Genomic DNA, 15,673 nt, shown 5'->3' on the forward strand with positions numbered 1-15,673 from the left:
ATGGCTGCTCAAGTTGTCTCCTAAATCGTTTATACAGGTGCAAATGTGCGTGAATACCAAAGGGAACAAACTGCTGAGGTCATCAGTCCCTAGACGTACCCACTACTTAAACTAACTTATGCTAAGAACAACAAACACACCCATTCCCGAGGGAGGACACGATCCTCCGGCGCGGGTGGCCGCACATTCAGTGACAAGACGTCTCTAATTGCGTGGCCACTCCACGTGGCGTTTATATAGGTAAGGAACAGCAAACAGCAGAGGGCCTACAGCACTACTGTGGGGAACGCCAGAAATCACTTCTATTTTACTTGATAACTTTCCGTCGGTTACTACGAACTGTGACCTCTCTGACTGGAGATCACTAATCCAGTCGTATAACTGAGACCATATTCCATAAGCACGCCAATTGATTACTAGCAGCTTGTAAGGCTATTCTTTGACAAATACGCCATTGTTGACTCTCTTACATCTCTACCGGTAAGTCTTCGTGGGTTATCAGGTCGTTCATTAGGACACATATTCCGAACCAAATTGTATTGTAATAGGTCTTATCATTTGCATGAAATCTGGGGTAATAAGATTAAGGCATTTCGCTTGTTTTAAACTCCACCTTATGCGAAACAGTAGGTATTTCTTTTCCTTTTCACTCAGATATGTTTCGCCCCTATGTCTCATCTTCTGCTTTCTCGATTTATTTCAGTAAAATATCATACAAGGTTCGTGATGGTTTTCCTGTTTTAGGCCTGAAAACCACAATGAATGACCGAAAGAACAGATACGACATATATAATTAAGATGAGGCAGACCAATCGATCACTTCAGGACAGACGCATACCACGCTCTAACTCTTAGGGGAATCCGCGAAATGTTGCGATAATGAGAATAACGGGCAGAAGGAACTACATCTATAGCGTGTGGTTGGGCTGAGAATTTGGGTCTGACAGGAGGTCTGCTAGGGAAGTCCGTGCAGTAGCGATGGCCGTTGATTCCCAATGGCGCTGTGATCAGCGCATGTGCCTAGTAAGCGAGAGAGCTGGGTTGGAACCCGGTCGGGCATGGATTTTCAACTTCCTTACTGATTGAAATCTGTGCCCACTAGTAGCCAATGTCATTAATCCTTTTGTGTCTTTAATTATTGCTCACTTGAAACTGTATTACATGAGAAATTGCACTGCTACAGGTCGGCTCGTTTCTTCTGCCTCTTATCGTTTTGACAGCATATCATGTGCAAAGTAACCGAAAGAAATTTGCTTATTTTTGAAAAACAAACACATCGTGTATGTTCTCGACCTCGATACGTTTTTCCCAAAAACTCAAATTTGTGCCATACATAACAACGACAAAACGTTGAACAATCTGAGCGGCGACAGGAACATATCGCCCCTCTGTGAGTGTGGCGAAGCAAGCGTTCACTCAAACCCCGTTTTTGTGTAAAAATTGTGTGGAAACAGGTGAGAGTGAAGTTGAAAATGCTTGATAAACATTTTATATAGTATAATTGCGTAGGCTTCCGCGGCCAGAGTCAGTCGACATAAACGTTTTCTGGGTTTGGTACCGCGTCATAATGTAATAACAGCAGCAGTAGTTTTTACATTATGACGCGGTACCAAACCCAGAAAACTTTTATATCGATTTTATATAGTCGCAACAGAAAAGGAAAGCAAACCAAAGGTGCACAATTGGAAGAAAAATATAAGTACAGTGACATGCACAACCAATACTCACGAAAAAGTATTTCCAAAAACAAGCAAATTTCTTTATGATTACACTGCTGATGACATACAGTCAAAATACTGAAAAGCATTGAAAAGAAGACCTGTAGCAATGCATTTCCAACGAAGTATTGTTTCTAACTAAATCTTTCAGATGCCATTCAACTATATAACTATTATTTATGTAATCAAAAACGTAACGGATTACATTTGAAGAAAGCATCTATAGCGTACGTTGGAATGTTAGAAAAATGAATATGGGATAATGGTGGCAGTATGACAGACATGCAAACAGTGTTTTCTCTTTTGATCGTTGCAGTACATTATTCGGTGATGTACACCTCTCTTCCACTACTGACCCGTTCAGAGGCACAACTCGTTTGACAAATGTTTCAATTTCCGATCGCCCGTTATAGCACTGTAGCGCTTTATCTCTGCCAGGGAAAATGTTCCCCCCGTTGTGATGTCATACTTTGCCAATAATGTTAGGTGAATGGATGAGATCGTATTCTTCTTTTACGTTAGGATGTCATGTTATTATTGCATGGGAATTTGTGTCTAGTTTATGTGGAAAGTAATATAACTACAATGAGATGTTTCGTTCATTACATGTCCTGTGGCCCTCCCTTTCATAACTTACTACAGTAATCGAATGAAATTATTGCTTTTCAATACATTTTGTGCACTTCTCATGAATTTTTGAATAAATAAACCGATCGCATTCTAAACTGATTCATGTTATGTTTGTAAGTGCTTTTTTAGGAACAATTATAGCCTGTTGTCGTGAACAGGAATGGTGATGTTATTTGTTGACAATCATTAGTCATATCACTTGCCGCTTATATAACTTAATACCGACCGAGGTGGCGCAGTGGTTAGCACACTGGACTCGCATTCGGGAGGACGACGGTTCAATGCCGTCTCCGGCCATCCTGATTTAGGTTTTCCGTGATTTCCCTAAATCGTTTCAGGCAAATGCCGGGATGGTTCCTTTGGAAGGGCACGGCGGATTTCCTTCCCAATCCTTCCCTAACCCGAGCTTGCGCTCCGTCTCTAATGACCTCGCTGTCGACGGGACGTTAAAACACTAACCACCACCACCATAACTTAATATTTTGTGTTTATAGACTCATACTCAATTACTTGGGGTATGCAGTATGAACCAGAACTCCACTGACAAAGAGTTTCTTCTGGGATACATTTTCTGTAATCTGGCCTCTGGTGGCTACTTATAGAGTAACAATGTAATTACGATTTATTCGGTTTCTTACCCAGGTTGCGCTTCCTTCTGTAAAAATACTTACATAATAGTGGAAAAGCATGTACCATGCAATTGCCAAAAGGCACAACACATAATGGTGATTAATGCGACATCCCATAACCAGATGGAAATGTACCGTGATGTGGTTGCTTCCAATGCGGGTACAGCTCTCCAGAGCGTCGTTGTACCGCTATTCCATTGCACTCAGGAAGTCTTATATGAGGCCGATATCTTGTCAGTACACCTTCTTCTCAACGTTCTTCTCTAGCACCGCATCTCAAACGCTTCTTCTCTGTTCAGGTTTCCCCACTGTGCATGATTCACTGCCGTACAACGCTGTGCTCCAAACGTACGTTTTCAGAAATTTCTTCCTCAAACTGAGGTCTTTGTTGACACCAGTAGCCTTCTCTTACCCAGTAACATCCTCTACCACTGTACTAGTCTGCTTTTTGTGTCCTGCTTGCTTCATCTGTCAAGAGTTATTTTGCTTCCAAGGTAGCAGATTCCTAACTTTGTGAGCGCCAAAGTTGATGATGTGTTTCCAGCTTCAACCCGTTACCTTTGTCATTTTTGTTTCAATCTCAGTCTATAAAGGTACTCATTAGACTATTCATTCCATCAAACACGTCCTGTGACTCTTCAACACATTCACTCAGGAAAGCAATGTCTTATCACTAATGTCCTTTCACCCTGAATTGTAATCACACTCTTGAACTTATTTCCGTCATGGCTTCTTCGATGTAGAGATTGAACTGCTGGGGTGAATAACTGGATCACTGACTTACACTCTTTTAAATCTGAGCACTTCGTTCTTCGTCTTCTCATCCCATTGTTGGTTCTGGTAAATATGTTATATTGCCCGGCTTTCCGTATTGGTTACTCCTATTTTTCTCAGTAATTGTAACATCTCGCAGCAGTAAACACTGTCGATCATACGAGCATGTCTTGTTTTTCCTCAGCTTTGCTTCCGTTGTCAAGCACATGAGAACTCACAATTAGACGTAGATGAGACACGGAACGATTACAAATCTCATGTTGCGGGTTGCATCGTTAAGTCAAAGCGCTACTCTTCCGTGAGTTCCATAGTGGCATCCTTCATCCCCGCAGGTATGGCAAGTCTGTGAACTGTGGCGCTACATCTGCTTCTTATTCGTCCACTCGTTCTCTTAAACTGAAGCATGCAGGTGTGCGATGCTAGACGTGACTGAGTACGGAAGTTGGGAAGTTGGATGCAGAATCTTGCTGTTGTGAGGTAACCGTAACAGTGCGTACAAACAGACACTTGGGACCAGTTGACCTCTGACGAAGCAACGTTTTGTGAGACTGTGAAGGCTGAAAGGCGAAAAATAAGTAGTGCAGTGTATATGACGGCTTTAAATATTTCCCATTAGAGAAAAGATGATGCCGGGAAAAAATTGGATGGTACAGCCCACACTTGAGGCGAGAAACATACAAGGTTCGTCCAACGCATACAAAAAAATTCAATTCTTTTTATCCCCTCCCCCTCTTTCATCGTGAGAAGTAATATAAGCACCGTCAAGCGAAAACTGGGCACACAGAAATTCTACTATCAAAAAGCAGGTTTCTTTGTGCATTTCTTTGGATATGTCAACTTACTTTTGTGCATTTCTTTAGACATGTCAACTTACATTTGTGGGATAATAACGAGCCGTATATCCTGTGATTCATTTCTGCACCTTTTCCTGGGCTTTCTGTATAATGATTTTAGTAATGAACGACTATTTAGATATTACACATCATCTTCGAGTCCAGTTTCCTTGTACTGCCGTAGCAGTACATGTGCATTTTCATACCTTCTTTTTATCGCTCTCCTATGGCATGATCATGGGCAGGGGAGTGGGAGGGGGGGCAGTGCTACATTAAGATGTGCGTGAATATAATGTCAAAGGGTTCCTCGAAGTTCCACGAGTTCGGTAACACCCTGAGTACCACCGACGTACCATAGTTAAGCAATTTGCAACTGCACCTGTCAAAAACTTCGACACACATTAAGCCTCGTGGCTGTCTTAGCGCCTGAGAATTAGGCAACACCTTCGACACTCGTCATGCGGGGTTTGCCAGTCTTCAGGTGCTAGAGCAACAGCAAGGCAGAATGAAGATCAAAGTTTCAGACATGTACATTTGTAAGTCATCAACTAAGATGCGTAGGTGGCACCAAGGGTTTTGCCTAACTGGAGCGATGGGTCATAGAAGGGGTGGTCTGCCGTTTTTTTCACATATCTTTGTGGCGCTCCCTCGCGGTCACGCCATAGGAGGGCGTGAAATAGGAAGGGTGAAAATGCGTAATTACACTTCCTTGCTACGGAACACATTCAGATACTGAACGGTCTCCAACGGTTGCAGCCTGTACACAAAAGGGAATGTTGCGGTCGTGCTGCCCTCCACAGGAATAGATCACCTTTAATGGGGATGCAGCCCAACAATTCCCTAAGAAAATGAATGAAACGTCCGAGGGTGTCAGCAGTCAAAGTAGTCAAGAACGTTTTCATGTTGCTCGTCACTCTGCAAAGTATCGTTTTCGACCGTGAAAGCAGAGGTAAAAGTGGTGGTTTCATTGATGACTTTTATGGCACCACCTCGGACCTTAGCGCGCCCATTCTGAGAGGTACTGTGTCTGGCATATGTTTCTTGGCCACTCATAAGAAAACCACGCTGGACGTCAGAGCTCAAACGTGCATCGCAGAGGAGTCAAAAGAAGAGGCGAAAAGCCTGTGAAGACCTTCCCAGCGAGTGACATGTCCACGGCGGTGCTGGCCAGAATTGTAGTGAAGTCTGGTGTCAACGTGACATCATTAAGCCACCTTTCACGTCACATGAACTTTGGAATCGTGGTATTTTTTTCCGCATGTATCGACACCTTGAAGATTGAAGCGTCCTCGAGCCTGAGGGCGACGTTGAAGGGAGCGACGCTTTTGTACCATTATAGAGTAATGTTGTACATTCCGTTGAGCCAAATTTCGAACTTCCACCTTGCAGTAGGAGACACTTAAGGAATTGAGAAAATATGGTCCTTTAATTCTGTTGCGCAATGTACAGGGTGACACAGAATAACGGAAATGGTTGAAATGAATAGTGGCAGCCATGGGCACGTGGCAGCACTGCGGGTTCGTGACAGTTAGCGAGCAAACAGTCCGCCATTTCGGAATCATGGATCAGTGGAACGGACAACAGCATGCGTCAGCCTTAAAAACGTTTTATAAAAAAATGAATTTTTGGTAGCGCCGCAGAGGGAGTTTAGACGTTTCTATAATTTAGGACGTCGTCATGCCGTTCCGTCGAAACACGCGATAAATTGTTGGATTAACAACTTCGAAGAGACTGGATCTGTCCTCAAGAAGAAACCAACAGGACGATTGAGAAGTGTGCGTTCTCCAGCGAACATTGATGTTGTACGTGAATCTGTCTTATGGAGCCTACGGCGTTCAATTCGTAAACAAGCAGCAGTGGTTGGAATGTCCCGGGAGAGCGTTCACAGAATTATTCAACTTCATTTAAAATTTTATCCGTACGAACTATAGATGGTGCAACAATTGAAGACCAACGATTACCGGCTATGATTAGGATTCTGTCTACAAATGATAACAACAATAAACAATGACGATGCATTTCTAAACAAGTTGTGGATCTCAGAGCTTATGTGAATAAACAGAACTTTCGTTACTGGGCAAACACAGATCCTAATGACGTTCATGAACGCCCTTTACACGATAGTAAAGTGACTGTATGGTGTGGTGTTTCATCGCATGGGATTATCGTGTCGTAGTTTTTCGCAAATGAAAGGGAAACACAATAACTGTCAGTATCTATCGTAAAGTGGACATGTTACGTACTTTCGTTACACCTACACTGAACAACTTTCCAAACGTTCAAGGAGAGTGGTTTCAACAGGACGGACCTACATCACACAGAGCACGGCAATCAGTGGCATATGTTAAAATGGCTCTGAGCACTATGGGACTTAACATCTGAGGTCATCAGTCCCCCAGAACTTAGAACTACTTAAACCTAACTAACCTAAGGACATTGCACATATCCATGCTCGAGGCAGGATTCGAACCTGCGACCGTGGCGGTCGCGCGGTTCCAGACTGAAGCGCCTAGAACCGCTAGGCCACACCGGCCGGCAACGGCATATGTGCGAGAATTGTTTGGCAACTATGTGATCTCACGATGCGGTAACATACCCTGGCCCCTTAGATCGCCGGATTTATCCGTTTGTGATTTTTCTTTGTGGGACTATCTCAAGAACAAAGCCTACACAACTCGACCAAGAACCCTGGATGGGTTAAAACAGGGAATTAGGGATGCAATTCACAGTATGCCAGTTGAGATGTTGCAGCGGTCAATGAGAATCTCAACAGCAGATTTGACGAATGTATTCGTACAGGAGGACGCCATCTACACGGCGTAATTTTAAAAAATGATAAATGCCATCAATGTTCCAAAATGGCAAAGTTGTAAGGTTTCAAAATCGTTCAAATGGCTCTGAGCACTATGGGACTTAACTTCTGAGGGCATCAGTCTCCTAGAACTTAGAACTACTTAAACTTAACTAAGCTAAGGACATCACACACATCCATGCCCGAGGCAGGATTCGAACCTGCGACCGTAGCGGTCGCGTGGTTCCAGACTGTAGCGCCTAGAACCGCTCGGCCACTACGGCCGGCGTCAGGTTTCATTTACTATGAATGCAATTTCTTTCCTTCAACACTTCTAGTTTTATTAGATTGTGGAAAAGTTCCTGTTTTTCTTTGTCACCTTGTATATTATTAGTGCAAACGATTCAAAACATACTCTTAGAACTCCTCTAGACACTGATAAGTGTAGCATAATTCTGCATTTATCTGTCAGTCAGTGGTAACACCTCACATTTACGTAAACTATCGCTCAAAAAGACAATGACGACCCAATATGTTGTGGGAATGGCGGGCTACAGAGCGGGGCGAGGTCGGCTACGAAATCGGCGACGCCGCCTTGACTGCACACACACCCCGCGTCCGTACCTTGTATTTTAGTAACTGTGTCCCATCGCACAGCCTGCGAAAGTATGTGACTTTCATACAGAGCATTCTCACTGGTCACAATAGAACCTTGGCCTCATGAAAAGAGATGTAAAAAAAAAAAAAAAAAAAAAACAGCCGACGGTGTACGCTTTTGAACTAATTGAACAAGTCTTGGGTTTCGCAGCGTACGCTTCAGTAGCTATGTGCGTGGCTTGATGCCGGGTGTGTGCACGGCGGGGTCGCCACAACGGGTAACGTTAATGACCCGTACAGAGGCTCTGCGTAAGGGTGGACTGCAGGGAAGGTAGCAACGACGTGCGCGCTTGGCTCTAGCAGCCACCCCTACACCACCCTACTACACACCTGTTCCTCTTCGCTTTGGCGACTTGTCACAAACAGCTCGCCGCTCGCCTCCACAAAACAAAGGTCGCAGAGTCGCCGTCAAAGCTGGCGCTGCTGGCTCTCCGTCAAGAGCCGCCCTCACAACTCGCCTCGCTGCAGTTCCTGCAGTCGCTCATGCGCAACAACGAGGCACTCCTAGCAAAAATATGACGTGAGCGAGAGATTGCGAGCAATACTTACCAGAGCTCGCAGGCACGCCGCGACTGAAGTCGATATAACTTTCTGGACCCACGATAAACGTCGCTATCCCGAGGTCGGTAACCTGCAGAAGCGGGCGAAACGCTTCGGAATTCCACACTAATAAGCGGTCATATACAGAGAAGCATTTGTCTGAAGTGTCCGACATAACGATAACATACGCACCTTAATTATGCAGATCATTTTATTTAGCCTATGGCTAATACAGGCATATCATGAAATTTGTGAGGTGCTTAAGTTACATATATATGTGTACATATTGACACACAAGAAACTTAACTTTGTCTTTACAACTGAATATCCAGTCTTTCAATCCAGCGCACTGCATCTGGAGTTGCTAGCAGGAAGTCCTCTTTGGCGCTGTGATAGGTTCGAATCCTGCATTCACTGACAATGTGGTGAACAGTCTGGTATGGAGCCCCGCAGTCATAGGCTGGATCAGGCAGCTTCTTCCACTTAAAGAGAGCATCCCTGCATCGTCCATGGCCGGTACGGATTCTGTTGAGAGCAGTCCAGGTCTTTCGTGTTAGGTCGAATCCATTTGGGAGTTTATCACCTGAGAAGATGTTATGCAGGTGCACATCTGTCACTGCTTCCCACCAACCTTTCCATTCTTCCAGAGGTTTGAAATCCTTAGCAACCATGTCAGCAGCATCGCACAGAGTTGGATGGCGTGATTTCAGTCACTTACGATTTAAAAGTGGCAGGTCGCTATGCACGGGTAGGTTAGAATTATATCTGAATCACTGAATGATAACATCTTTATGGACAGGAAGTACTTGGTAAAATTGCTCTATCTGCGAATGTCTACTTAGCGGACTAGGTAGGAGATACAAATTACTGTTGATGGTACTGATGGCTGTGTCAACTGACGGGAACTTTGACATCCGGTTGCCGACAACTGAAGAATGGAAATGGAAAGGATTCTATGTGCCAAACCTCACACTTTTCAGAAGAATCAGAAAATAATGTATTTTTTTCCGTACATAACTCATTTGTATACAGAACTGGAGAAGGTACACTCCTGGAAATGGAAAAAAGAACACATTGACACCGGTGTGTCAGACCCACCATACTTGCTCCGGACACTGCGAGAGGGCTGTACAAGCAATGATCACACGCACGGCACAGCGGACACACCAGGAACCGCGGTGTTGGCCGTCGAATGGCGCTAGCTGCGCAGCATTTGTGCACCGCCGCCGTCAGTGTCAGCCAGTTTGCCGTGGCATACGGAGCTCCATCGCAGTCTTTAACACTGGTAGCATGCCGCGACACCGTGGACGTGAACCGTATTTGCAGTTGACGGACTTCGAGCGAGGGCGTATAGTGGGCATGCGGGAGGCCGGGTGGACGTACCGCCGAATTGCTCAACACGTGGGGCGTGAGTTCTCCACAGTACATCGATGTTGTCGCCAGTGGTCAGCGGAAGGTGCACGTGCCCGTCGACCTGGGACCGGATCGCAGCGATGCACGGATGCACGCCAAGACCGTAGGATCCTACGCAGTGCCGTAGGGGACCGCACCGCCACTTCCCAGCAAATTAGGGACACTGTTGCTCCTGGGGTATCGGCGAGGACCATTCGCAACCGTCTCCATGAAGCTGGGCTACGGTCCCACACACCGTTAGGCCGTCTTCCGCTCACGCCCCAACATCGTGCAGCCTGCCTCCAGTGGTGTCGCGACAGGCGTGAATGGAGGGACGAATGGAGACGTGTCGTCTTCAGCGATGAGAGTCGCTTCTGCCTTGGTGCCAATGATGGTCGTATGCGTGTTTGGCACCGTGCAGGTGAGCCCCACAATCAGGACTGCATACGACCGAGGCACACAGGGCCAACACCCGGCATCATGGTGTGGGGAGCGATCTCCTACACTGGCCGTACACCACTGGTGATCGTCGAGGGGACACTGAATAGTGCACGGTACATCCAAACCGTCATCGAACCCATCGTTCTACCATTCCTAGACCGGCAAGGGAACTTGCTGTTCCAACAGGACAATGCACGTCCGCATGTATCCCGTGCCACCCAACGTGCTCTAGAACGTGTAAGTCAACTACCCTGGCCAGCAAGATCTCCGGATCTGTCCCCCATGGAGCATGTTTGGGACTGGATGAAGCGTCGTCTCACGCGGTCTGCACGTCCAGCACGAACGCTGGTCCAACTGAGGCGCCAGGTGGAAATGGCATGGCAAGCCGTTCCACAGGACTACATCCAGCATCTCTACGATCGTCTCCATGGGAGAATAGCAGCCTGCATTGCTGCGAAAGGTGGATATACACTGTACTAGTGCCGACATTGTGCATGCTCTGTTGCCTGTGTCTATGTGCCTGTGGTTCTGTCAGTGTGACCATGTGATGTATCTGACCCCAGGAATGTGCCAATAAAGTTTCCCCTTCCTGGGACAATGAATTCACGGTGTTCTTATTTCAATTTCCAGGAGTGTATTATGCTTCCCGGCTCATCACTGCACAAAATAAAGACACAAAAGAAAGAAAATGGTATTAAAAATTGTAAATTCCCTACCAGGAAACTAACTGTTTGTAAGTACCAGTAAGAAAGTTTTTGTTTCAAGTCCCATTCATAGAGAGGCATAACGTTCTATTTGTGCTAATACAAGTAGAGAAATATAGCAGTAAGATATTAACTGTTAGAACTGCAAAACAAAAGCTGTTTCATGTTTCTTTTAAATTTTTTACAGATGAATAACTTAATTTCAAGAACAAATCTCTCGATATTCAATCCTGCTTCTTTTACTACGCCATTCATTGGATCAAATGTCGCAAAATTTTCTGTAAAATTTTCTGTGCTATTAGGAAGAAATGTCGACATCACAACAGCTTTTTCTGGTTTTGCAATTGATAAATATGACAGGACTTTAAGATGAAGTAGAACGTGGCGTACATGTACCATCGTCTTTCCTTTTTTGAAGATAACGACGTTTTTCTATTCTTCTGTTTCAGATTAAGAATTTTTGTATCTCCATTTTAAATTTGCCAGCGTGAGACACTTTGATCTTCAAAAGCATGCAAGGCAATGGTGCGGATTGCAAATACATGAAATGGGTTCATAACTTCAGCTAAGTGAATAATTTTCTGTAAATATTGCGGAACAATCGCCTTACAAACCTTCTTCATTTCTCTATAATTGGAAAATCCTTGCCACAGCTGAACAAAAGGCTGTGGCTACTCACCACAACCTTGTATGTTATCTCGCCAAGCCATCCAAGGCTAAGCTGAGGAGACTTTTTAGTCGTGGCACTCAGAACTCCGTAGGGAAGCACTGCTTGTCATAAAGGTCACGTGTTATCTACTAATGAATATTTGAAACATTTTTTTCGTGATTTCACAAATGAAAGAAGTCTAGGGACCTGCAGCACAACGACACTGAATACGCGTTTTCGGAAACAATGGCATTTAGAGCCTTTTTCTTTTTGTCTGTATAATCTCCTCGCGAAAGCATAATGTAGTAATACTTCAATAAAATTGCAGGAAATGACATATCACTAAGGTTTAGGTTAGTGTCCAGATCTCAAACGATATGGGCAACGTCTGTGTATAGTTGGCAGATTCGTTCTCTCTAGAGTGATGGTTCGAATACCAGTCTGCCATTCGGATTTAGGTTTTTAGTAATTTCCCTAAATCACTTAAGGTAAATATTGGGACGGTACCCTCAAACGGCACAGCCAGTTTCCCTCAAATTTCTCCCAAATCCGAACTCGTGCATCGTCTAGAATACTCCGTCGTTGACGAGAACCCTTTCTTTTAATTTAGTGGCTTTCGGTACGAGCCCATAGAGCCATCTCAAGAGGTTAGTGCCAATAACGACGATACGAATACAAGGACAACACAACACCCAGTCGACGAGAGGAGAAAGTCGCTGATCTGGCCGGGAATCGAACCTCGGACCCTTCGGTTGGCAATTCGTCTTTCTGGCCGCGCAACTAACGAGGCCGACTTAACGAGATGATAAGCGCTAGTCTGTCTTCTTGAGTGCAGTTTATATGTAGAACACAGATTACTCATACAGAAGTGAGTACCAGGTATGGTTGAAATTTGGTTGTATTGTACTTCTATGAAGAATAAAGGAATAGAAGGATTCACAGCTAGATAAAACATGTAGAGACTTTAAACATCTGTCAGCAATTGTCCAGAAAACTACGGGAATGTCACCATTGCCACACAACCACATGTAGTGGACAAAACAACCAGAAACTCACCTCAAGGACGTCATAGACGCACCAGAATATCCACTTGTCCACATTAGGAAAGGCGGTGATAACAAACGATGACAGTAACAACTATAGTGGCTAGTTTGGACAGCTGCAGTTCTGAGTTGAGGCAGCATCGCAGCACACTTCGTAGCGGTCAAGTCGGGGTAATAAAGTATGCAAAGACCTCCATTTAACTCCTGCCCATCTTGGAACTGCGGCATCCCAAATTATTTTATACATATTACTCTACTTCATTTTGGTCTGATGCAGCAACTGTGGTTAAATATTCCAAAAACGGAAATCAGTCGTTTAAAATTCATTGAAATGGACACCATGTCAGTGGCTTTTAAATATGGCTAACAGTCTCCGTTGATCAGGAGAATCTGGAGAAGTGCAAACCAAGCGAAACGTGTCATTAATAAAACACTTGCAACTGAGACTATTTTCTATTTCAGAAACAGATCATTTTCATGTGGTGCAAGGAGTGTACTTCAAGATCATAGCCAAGCAATGGAGAGTATTTTCTGACCCTCACCGCCGATGCTGTTGATCCGAGTGTGTAATTCAATGTAACATTGCACAGTATTGTACCCCTTACGTAAGATATTTGCACTCTGTGTAGTCTCTACCTTTCATTAGTACCTATGTTTTATATTTCTAACAAATAATGTAATGTGGCAACGTATCTCACCCGGTCTAACGGCGTGACACCTTCGCCTTCTTAGTTACTTAGTTAGTTTGTAAATTTTGTGTTTCATGGACCACTTGCACGATAAATCGTAATGATGTGGAATGAGTCATTTTAAATTGTCACCACAAATTATTTGTGAATATAGCTGCAGGCATATTAAAAAAAAATTAAAAACAGAGGAAGACATACAGATATGACTAATTCCTACCATCCACCTTTACAGTGACAGCAAATTTTCTATGGAATCAAAGCATTTGTCAAGGAGAAACTCTTTACTTTGGTATCTGTTAGGCATTTTATATTAGTGGATAAGCGATCACAAATTTTGTTGGCAACGTTATGTATCACTTTTTGAGTCAAAGACAACCTTAATGTGGCGTAATGAGTGTTATTTCTTCTTCTGGTATAATGTACATTTTCTGTGGATTACTTACAACAAACTTCAAGAGGGTATATATATATATATATATATATATATATATATATATATATATATATATATATATATATATATATATATATTACAAATGATTGAAGCGATTTCATAAATTCACTGTATCTCCATTCATTGACATATGGTCACGAAACACTACAGATACGTAGAAAAACTCATCAAGTTTTGTTCGGCTGAAGCCGCACATCAGGTTTCTGCCGCCAGAGCGCTCGAGAGCGCAGTGAGACAAAATGGCGACAGGAGCCGAGAAAGCGTATGTCGTGCTTGAAATGCACTCACATCAGTCAGTCATAACAGTGCAACGACACTTCAGGACGAAGTTCAACAAAGATCCACCAACTGCTAACTCCATTCGGCGATGGTATGCGCAGATTAAAGCTTCTGGATGCCTCTGTAAGGGGAAATCAACGGGTCGGCCTGCAGTGAGCGAAGAAACGGTTGAACGCGTGCGGGCAAGTTTCACGCGTAGCCCGCGGAAGTCGACGAATAAAGCAAGCAGGGAGCTAAACGTACCACAGCCGACGGTTTGGAAAATCTTACGGAAAAGGCTAAAGCAGATGCCTTACCGTTTACAATTGCTACAAGCCCTGATACCCAATGACAAAGTCAAACGCTTTGAATTTTCGGCGCGGTTGCAACAGCTCATGGAAGAGGATGCGTTCAGTGCGAAACTTGTTTTCAGTGATGAAGCAACATTTTTTCTTAATGGTGAAGTGAATAGACACAATGTGCGAATCTGGGCGGTAGAGAATCCTCACGCATTCGTGCAGCAAATTCGCAATTCACCCAAAGTTAACGTGTTTTGTGCAATCTCACGGTTTAAAGTTTACGGCCCCTTTTTCTTCTGCGAAAAAAACGTTACAGGACACGTGTATCTGGACATGCTGGAAACTTGGCTAATGCAACAACTGGAGACCGACAGCGCCGACTTCATCTTTCAACAGGATGGTGCTCCACCGCACTTCCATCATGATGTTCGGCATTCCTTAAACAGGAGATTGGAAAACCGATGGATCGGTCGTGGTGGAGATCATGATCAGCAATTCATGTCATGACCTCCACGCTCTCCCGACTTAACCCCATGCGATTTCTTTCTGTGGCGTTATGTGAAAGATTCAGTGTTTAAACATCCTCTACCAAGAACGTGCCAGAACTGCGAGCTTTCATCAACGATGCTTTCGAACTCATTGATGGGGACATGCTGTGCCGAGTGTGGGAGGAACTTGATTATCGGCTTGATGTCTGCCGAATCACTAAAGGGGCACATATCGAACATTTTTGAACGCCTAAAAAAACTTTTTGAGTTTTTGTATGGGTGTGCAAAGCATTGTGAAAATATCTCAAATAATAAAGTTATATATATATATATATATATATATATATATATATATATATATATATATACACTCCTGGAAATTGAAATAAGAACACTGTGAATTCATTGTCCCAGGAAGGGGAAACTTCATTGACACATTCCTGGGGTCAGATACATCACATGATCACACTGACAGAACCACAGGCACATAGACACAGGCAACAGAGCATGCACAATGTCGGCACTAGTACAGTGTATATCCACCTTTCGCAGCAATGCAGGCTGCTATTCTCCCATGGAGACGATCGTAGAGATGCTGGATGTAGTCCTGTGGAACGGCTTGCCATGCCATTTCCACCTGGCGCCTCCGTTGGACCAGCGTTCGTGCTGGACGTGCAGACCGCG

Source organism: Schistocerca nitens, chromosome 7 (genome assembly GCF_023898315.1).
Source record: "Schistocerca nitens isolate TAMUIC-IGC-003100 chromosome 7, iqSchNite1.1, whole genome shotgun sequence".
Taxonomy (NCBI): domain Eukaryota; kingdom Metazoa; phylum Arthropoda; class Insecta; order Orthoptera; family Acrididae; genus Schistocerca; species Schistocerca nitens.